The sequence below is a fragment of the Electrophorus electricus genome, chromosome 15 (assembly GCF_013358815.1).
Source record: "Electrophorus electricus isolate fEleEle1 chromosome 15, fEleEle1.pri, whole genome shotgun sequence".
NCBI lineage: Eukaryota > Metazoa > Chordata > Actinopteri > Gymnotiformes > Gymnotidae > Electrophorus > Electrophorus electricus.
In genome coordinates, this window is record NC_049549.1 from 5462509 (window position 1) to 5472375 (window position 9867).

Sequence of the window (9867 nt, forward strand, 5' to 3'; positions counted from 1 at the left end):
GAAGCACCAGCTCAATTTCCTCCCTCATTATTGCTTCAGGAAGTGACAGGCTGTAGGTTACACCAAGTAATGTACAATTACCGACCACACTGAGCTTAATGTTTACACCGCTGAGGCCACTTTATAAGACAACCCTTCTAGGTGTACAGTTACAGTGTACCGCCAACCTGCCACCAGGCACAACGTGATTAAGCCAACCTTCAGCCCTTCAATGGTGATCAGTTTCTGACCACAGGACCACCGATGGTGGACAAGTCTCAACCTGGCAGGGACAGTGATGTGGGCTGTGATGTGACACTGCTGAGGTTGATGAATGTATACCAGCTCAGTGTCAGCAGCCTGGTCACTACCATGTCAGTGTTATGATGAGATGGTCCACCACCCAAATAACACTTAATCAGCAGAGGTCCTGTGGTCAGAAATTGAGTACAGGTTAACTGACATATTTTGCAGAGGAACAGTTTGACTATACTTTCTAACTGTGCACCTACAAGGTGTCTCTAATAAATTGGTGTCTCTGCTGCCTGCAAAATGCACATGTAAGATCGGTGCACCTACTAAAATGCATGCATGTGTACTTATACTTAATTTGAGGCCAGTGAGTGCAAGTGGATGGCAGATATTTCTAAAAAAAAGTGGATGGCAAATATATTGTTCACCCTGAGATTACACTTCACACCAGTGAATATACAGTAAACAATCATGCAATGCTGAAAGCCTTTTCAATTATGCATAATCAGAAACATGCATAATCAGTTACAACATGAAGTCAAAGCATACCGAAGTTTCCCAGCAACAAACACACGTATCTCAAGCACAATATAGCCTAAACATTTAGGGAACCAATTACATGTAGAAACTTGCAGTTAAGCTCTGTGGTCAAGACCACACTGGTGGGAGCTGGTAGTATATGCACTGGTTTGTAGCACCTGGAATCAAACCCATGGCCACTAACTCAAAGTTCTCTGATGGCTGAGCTCCATCACAGCCCAGTGCTGCTTTCTGGAAGGTGTACCAGTTTCACTGAATATGTGAACTGACAACAGTTGCATGGGTCCAGACTGCACTGTATCCCTAGATTACCACATTGTGAGCAAGGCGCCACTGATCAGTCCATGCTTATCCAACTGAGTACTTACACCAGCCTAAACGATATCTCCAATCAGCATAAACTAAATCTTACAGTATTACTGGGTACCTTGTTTGCACTCAAACACATCATTAGCCAATCTGATATTGAAATTCTCTCTTTCTAAAAAAAAATTTTTTTTTTACTGTATTATATAACTGCTATCAATTTGTTGAACCACTGTGATATATTTTGAAAGAAGATGACAGATGGCTCCCATGTACGACTCACTTTGAAGGGCTGCCATTCGTATTACTTCCCTTGCTAGTGCTGAAAGAGTTGTCCTCTGTCTGCGCTTAAAATTGGAACAGAAGCCACCTCCTGTGTGGATTGTTCTGGGCATTATCAGCAGGAGCCCTCTCCTTTCAACCAGAACATGACACCCATACACGCAGTGCTGAAGCACACAGATACTTTCGAAATCTGACCATGACTTTCATGCTCAAGACTAAAGGAAATTCTCTCTCGCTCTCTCGCTCCCTCTCATTTTATTCATGAACCAACCATACTGTAGGTGTAATCTTTTATATAAGAATAACACTGTCTCATGAATCTCTGCTTTTGCAGTTTCAGTTCATATAGAGTCAACAGAGCATTCTGAACATGTCACCTGGCTGTTTCATCTAACAGATACAGCCCTGCCCCAAATCAACCACAGGGGTAAAAGAAGATGATAAGAAGTCCATCTCCATGGCTGTAAGTCAAGGTCTCAATCTGATGTGCCTGCAGAAGACACTGGGGTACCCTTCGGGGGCTGAAGCAGCACAGAAATGACTGGCAATGACAGCAAGCAAGAGGGCAGGGATATCTCCTAACGAGAGAAATGCTGCATTATTTATCTGAAATATGGTCAGTGCTTAGAGAGCACAGCAAGCCCTAGGTCACAGCACCACAAAAATGGCTGGCTGATTGTCTACAGTTTCTTTGAGGCCAGATGAAGTAAAGGTGGTCATCATTGATGTGTTAACAAGACCCATGGAAAGCATGGTGTTAACTAGACCCATGGAAAGCATAGTTCCCACAGGAGAGTAGAGTTGGGACAGGGGTCACAAACAATAACATGGCATGGGACGAATCTGCGCACATGCGTTCATGGGAAACACTGCACGATGGCTGCTGTTCTATGTAACTGCCACCAGCTACAAAATCAGAGGCAAAATGCTGCAAGTTTGCCATCCCTGCTAGGTTGCCATGGCAACTCCAGCGCAGTTGCTGGCTAGAAGGAGATTGTTTCCAATTGATGCGTTTTTGTTTTTTTGTGTTGTTTTGTTTTTTGTTGTTGTTGTTTTTCTCCCTTTTTGTTTTAGAATGTGCGTCTGTCTGTATGAATGTGTGCATCTTGGAGCCAAAAGAGAAACTCAAAAATTCATTTGAGAATGCATCTTTTATACCCTCCCAGTAACAAGCATGTTTCAAAGGATGTCCCTTTTGATATAGAAAATTGCTGTGCTGATCTCACCTGCTATTGATCCAAGCTCTGAACAATTAGCCAATTTGGATTCTCATTAGGAAAAGCCTTTAAGAGTGAGACAAGCACTGCTGAACACAAAAGGAAGCAAATGATAGGGTGTCAGGGGCCATTATTCCCAAGGAGGCACTAGGGAAGAGCGTGTTGCTATGTCTTGCTAAAGGCTTAGCACATGCCTGGGAGCATAAAAGATAAAAGATGTGAAACTGCGGCAACACATCATACTCCCTGACCTCTGAATTAGGCTGTCATATGGCTGTTATCCTTCTATAGATGATGCTATCAGTATATACATATTCTATTTATATATGAATGACATCCACATCTGTAGTTATATAAGGAGATTAGAAAGAAGAAAATTGGTGGAGTATTGTTTGACGTGTTCCCTTGTTAAAAGGCTTGCTATGTGGTTCTGATTTTGCTAGATATCAGGGGTTGTTAGATGGCTGTACAACTCTATTATACTGCAGAGCTGCATACAGAGTGATGCTCATATAGAGCTGCATTGCACAGGGCACTGCTGCTCTGTGTGTTTGAGCTCTAGTGCTGTTTGTTGTTCTGCTGCTGTTTGCAGCCTCTTCACGGTGCCCTGCACCATTTCAGGACTCTATGTTACAGTGAGTGGCACTGCACCTCTCAGTGGCTGTCCAGGTTCTGTCACTTCATCTGCTGTGTGCGTCCCTGGACCAGACAAGTCCATAATGAGGTTGACCATCATCACTATTCAAGTACATTAAGTTAAATCTTCAAGAAGGTGGATGGCTTCCGGGGGTTAAGGACTCATTGTAGACTGAGCTGTGTCCTCAGCTCAGAGGACAGTTTATTATTATCCACTTTTCTTTTATCTTTAACTTTACTTTGCTGTGGATCTTTGCAATGTTTTTAGCACAGCATTTGATGGCCTGCTTCACCTTCCCGTGTGTCTGCTTGGCTGTGTCTGATTGGCTGAACTACATAACCTGTGCATGCATTACCTGACTTGTGCATACACTACCTGAACTATGCATGCACTGCCTGATGTGTACATGCACTACCTGAATTTGCAAAATATACATGTGCCATGAGCCATATGAGAGTCCATATTCTGGTACTGGTCCCCACCTTCCCCAGGCTCAGAAAAATGCTCATTCAGAAAAACACAGTGGTTATGTAACAAATATACATACAGAAAAATCAGCCTTCAGTGCTTTCATTGCGATTACAGTCTGGTTTTCCAGTCACGGACTAATCACGATCTTGACCTTCTCAGTGGTTTTATGTTTTGTAACATACACAGCATGAGCTGATATGCAGCATTATGTGTAATTGTGAGTTAGTAATTGAAAAAGGGAGACTTCACACTACATCAGAGGCACTTTGGTTAATTATTTCATACCCCACGTCATATAGCATGTTTCTACTTGTATGCTGAACCTTTGTAACACACCAAATTAACTGGATGTCTGCTATTGAAATGTAATAATTGTCAGATTACTGTCCCTTACAACCTGGAAGGGATAAAAACAAATCTTGACACTGACCATCCTGGAAGACATAAGGCAGGAGTCGTACAACTCCTGGAAATGTCCCTCTGGCAAAAGCCAGTTCTTCAGCTGCTTTTGTGGCTGGCACGGAGAGGGCTGCAGTTTGGCCTCAGGGGCCCTGGAGCATGAAGGTACACTTTAAAGGGGGGACGCAAAGTGGCAAAGGTGCCGTGGATGGAACATGTGAGAATATTGGAAGCGACACACCAGTCACTGCGGAAGCCAGCTGTTCAAACAAGCAAGGCTTAGTAGAGTCTCAGTTCTCCAGTTCTTCTCATAATTTGAGCATATATTATAGAATGAGGATGATTTTGAATGTTTTTGTTTGATATAACAAACATATTGTGGCTTGGTAGATTTTTCAGTGCTGCATTCAGTGCTAAAATTGGGCTAGAACTAAATTTATAAAACTATTGAAATAATTGTCTAACATAGCTTCCAAATCTATGTAGCCGAATTCATGTGAACAGCAGGTTCACTATGTGGTATGATATTTACATATTCATCCATATAGAGGGTCCTGGGAGGGTTCTGAGGCCAAAGGGACACTAAGCTGCCAGGGACTGTGCGAACCCAATGAGAAAGAACTCATTGTAATACTACTGTATTACTATTGTAATACTACTGCCAGTTGTAATACTACTGTATTGAATCCACTGTAACTCACTCAAATGTGGCACCCATTAAGAACAGCCTGACAGGACATGATAAAAAGTTTATGCACGCATGCATGTATCAGGTGTACCATGTGCACTTCTGAATTGGGGTGTTGCCCTCGCTTTCATATGTCAGGAAGAATTCACTTCTGGCTGTTTGTCAGCTATTCTGTTTAGGAAATCTATTAGAAGTGTACTGTGACATCCATAGTTAGACAGTTCTCAACACTGACCATTGAGCTGAAACACCCATGCACCCTCCCACAGTCCTGAATCTCATCAGAAGAACGGAAGCTTTACACCAAAGTCTGGTGACATTTAATAGGACTATTCTGGATGTAAATCAATATATCGCCTGCTAAGCATCTGACATGAGACCCCCTGCATGTAAAACAGGGAGTATAAAACTGAAAATGATTCAAGTCCTTTCTGAAATTAATTTCAATCTTGTATTTCAACAGTGATTTTCCTTATGAAGAAGATACATTCGCGAGATGAGAGCGAAAGCTTTGAAAATCGGTCACACAAAAGGAAGGGGAAAAAACGCGATTAAAGAAAAGCCTTCTTCCAACAGCATTTTCTTCGCAGGCGGATTTTTTTTCTCTCTGAGCATTTTCATAGTTAGCTGCTTGATGCACTGTGGAGGGCACTAGAGAACACGCAGTCCACCGTTGCCCGAGTAGAAATTCACCATGGCAACCATGCCGCGGCAGCAACTGGAGCACGGTGCCGTTCTACACAACGATCAGATTGTGAGCACAGCTTGGAACAGACTGTTGCCTGCTTGTTGCAGACTGAGCTTTAAATAAGCAGGCATAGGCCTGTGCATTATTTAACGCTTTAGCCATGATGTAATTAACATATGAACTTGAATTTGCGCGCACGAGATTTTGTACATGACACGCGTTTTGGTCTTGCTGTGTGCGCCAGTGTATACGCGCGCGGGCTCGTATATGTCTGTACTGTCTGTACTGTCTGAGTGCAGCTACGTTGTGCATGAACGCAAGTGTATTATTTCTTACACCGTTTTCTGCAGATGAAGTCAGAATATTCCATTTTCACATAAAAACACAAATAAGTGATTTGTGATTAATACAAAGCATAAGAAAAATTAAATCACGTAGTGGTTGCTACTTCGGGGCACGGTGACAGCACCCGTAATGATCTGATTCTTCATCTAAAGGCGCAAACAGCATTATACCATTGTCTACGCTTGTTTGTCTCTCTGCGGTAGACCTACTAAACATTCAAAAACACATTTTCGTGACGTAGTCACTAAAGATGAGCCAGATACATAACCTAACAAGAATCCATCGTATTCTCACTGGCGAGTAAATGAGGACAGGACTATACGGGGAAAAATGTCTTCAATCCTTAAATGGAGCCACAGTGAGCTGCAGCGCCATCTGTTGCCAGATATTGAAAAGAAATGTCAAATAATAATAATAATAATAATAATAATAATAATAATAATTTAAAATAAAATATTTTAGAACCATTTTCTATCTATTTTTGGTAAATCAACCCTGAACAGTCTTTAAGCGTAGAAAAATTCATTATTCATATATTAAAAATTATGCAGTTATGTGAATGAGTGAAACAGAAATCCGAGGTGAACATTTCAGCAGATCAGCAACAGGTACACAGCAAAAGAATGGGGAGTAAAGAATGGCTACATCTCCTGTGTGGTCTGTGTGGTGTTTTTGCTTGCCAACAAGGCCAGGAGCTAATTTGCCAGAATCAATCCATCAGAGAGTGGATCACTGAGAGGGGCAAGCTAATGACAGACTGCTAGAATGTTGTGTCCATGGCGATAGCATCAACATAGTACAGAGTGTGAACTGAGGTGTAGACTCCAAGAGGAATTATTATAATCTAAGAAGAGATTGCATAACAATATCATGTCTAACAGGTAAAAAAGGTTTTCTCAAAATGTTTTTTGCTTTAAAATAAAATTAAATACACATATTGTACAATATCTTTCCAGTTAAATGTCTCACAGATGTGTTGTGTAAGTTGAAAAGAAAGCTCGAAAGCTCCTAGGGTTTATTGAGAGAACCAGACACTGAGGTTGTATCACACACACCCCTCAAATTCCTGTGCCAGGCCATAAAATCTGACACTTAAGAGATTGACAAGTCAAAAATCTTAACTAGACAAACATTAAGGGATCAACACAAAGCTGATAGATAGATAGATAGATAGATAGATAGATAGATAGATAGATAGATAGATAGATAGATAGATAGATAGATAGATAGATAGATAGATAGATAGATAGATAGATAGATAGATAGATAGACAGACATTTTCTAACCTTTTCATTCACCAATGAAGCATTCTGTATTTCCTCCAATAACACTTGTTCCCAGCCTGTGTGCCTTTAGTGGAGTGTGAGACTACATTAGGTTTTAATACACACCCTCTCATCTGATCAGCAGACCCTGGGGATGTGACAACATGGAGGGCCTTGTGTGATTACGACACTAAAGTGGATTAAGTACTCTAATGGATACCAAAAACACAATGAGCAACAAACTGCCATGAGCTCATGTGCTGGTACTTATCAAAGGATGACAGCATTTGGTTGCTTGAATGGATTATAATACTGTGCCAAAATGCAGGAGCACAAGGAGACGATGGGTCAGTATGAATTCAGAGTTCAGTGGAGCTGCTCCAATCATCATTAGCCACATTTCAAAGGGCTGACAGAACCATAAGGTTTTCATAACATCACACAAGCATCTCACTATTTTAGTCACATACTGTGGGTCTAAAATATTACTTCCTCATCCTCATATTGCAATTAATTTTATTACAAGGATATGTTCTAATAATATATTGATTTATTTATATCCTTTTTACCATATGGTCTTGTTTTAATAAACTCTGTTGTACTTGTGTAGCATTTAATCCTAAAACACAGCATTATTTGAATTATATTAATATATTTAAGTCTATAAGTGCTGGTTTTGTCTGGTATGATACCTTGAACTTCAGTGTTTCACTGTATCTTCAGAAGAAATGAAGGTGTATTGTCACTGAATTACAGAGGAAAGTGCGGGGGAGGAACTGTTTAGTTGCTTAGGAGGACTTTCACCCGCTGTGGAACGTCGATCAGAATGCAAGAGACAGGAGTTGGAGTGCATAGTAAACAGCTTTACTGAAGCATCGTCTTCGATACAGCACAGCCATTAATTAGACCACAGATTAATATAGAATACTCCATAAAGTGTAACCAAGTTAATTATTTAAGCATTCGGTTTACAGAAATAAAAATATAGAATTGGATAGGTGTGTGTGTGTGTGTGTGTGTGTGTGTGTGTGTGTGTGTGTGTGTGTGTGTGTGTGTGTGTGTGTGACAAAAGGGAGAAAGTAGTCAGTAACAAACACTATCAAATACATAGAATACTAAAATTAGCATATAAACACATAATGTTATGATGCAGAGTACAATAACTACCAACATTATAGTATATTGCTAACAACAATGTTAACACACACATATCTCCACTAAGGAAGGTAACAAGGCAAAGACAGTAAATAAGAACTGCACAACATGAAAGAAAGATAAACTCATGCATTGGGCTTCACAGATAACATAATACTACTACTCACTGAACTAATGCCATTTTCTCTAAGCACTCGTAGAACACGATGCTACCTAGCGGTCTTTATAACAGCAGGGCAAATGTGTCTCATATGAAGGTAACTAGGTCAAGATCCAGACTCAGCTTCTTTTGGAAGCCTGAGAACCTCACCAGTATGGCCACAGGCATGGTGTAGACTCTTTTACTTGAAGCGCCACTATCCTCATATGTCCATCTTGGCAACAACTTGGTCAGGTGCCCAGTAGACCACAGTGCTATTTGTACATGACAGTTGACCACTGTAACCACCACCCCTTCAGCAATGTCCTCTGTCACTTGTTGCCATTTCTGCTGTACTTGCAGGCTGGGTAAGTAGAATCTGGTTTTGTCTCCATCACCATCTGCAGAGGAGTTCTAAATTTGGGTAGATTACGGTTTGCAAAGTACTACTCAGCTGCCCAAGGAGCAGATGACTTGAAGTGACAGGGTCTACATCTTCAATGTCTGATGAGACATATCCCAGTGGTTTGGAAATGAGAATGAGTTCAACTTCGACAAATAACAATGTAAGCACTTCTTTTGCTACTCTCTAGGCCCCAACTGTAATGGTGAGTTTGCTTTGACAGAATTGCTCTCTATTATATGTAGCCTATAGTGTCAGAGAGGCATCGTCAGTTGAGACCCAGGGTTGAATCTTGGACATCAGAGCAGCTATAACTCAGCATTACCAAAGCGAGCCTCTGGGTAAAGATGGCTAAGTATAATGGGCACATTGCAGGCTCACTGGTGGATCACAAATCCACCAGAAGCAAGCAGATCTTTTAGTTTGTCCATTGGATGTATGTCCTGCTCCAGGTTACACCACACAGAACAAAGTAAAGGACTGTCTTCTGGCAGAAGGTGTACCTGATAGAACATGGCTTTGATATTGGCATTTATCACCACAGCATGTTTTCGAATGTCCCTATGAATGAAGGCCCATGCAAGAGTGATGTATTCATGCAGCAACCTTGGAAGTGTTAGGAGCAGTTAACGTTCAGGCAGTTCATCCCATTATGACTCCGGGTGAATGAACAAGTATTCCTTAGTCTGTGACATTTTCAGTTATCACCTTGTTTAGTGCACCAGTCACCTCAAGCTTCTTAATTTTGGCTTTTCATTTCTACATTTTTTTTTTTTGAGCCTTGGCAGAACTGTATCTGGAAGAGCTCCAAAAAGGAGCTGTAAACTTTCTCCTCAGCAGAGGTGTGGTGTAACAGAGGGCCCCACTGACCTAAAATCAGATGGTTTTAATGCCTATAGCAAAAATAGCTTCCTGATGTTTCCCAGACCCAATGATTTGTTTCTCAGACATGAAAACCAGTGTATCCACCTACCACAATAGCTCAATATACTTCATGAATTCCATCATGGTGGGGTCAGTGGAAGTGAAATGGCATGCTGTGGGTTGAAGGTGTTGCTGTAGTACTCAACAGAAACCAGGTCCCTACAATGTCCACCC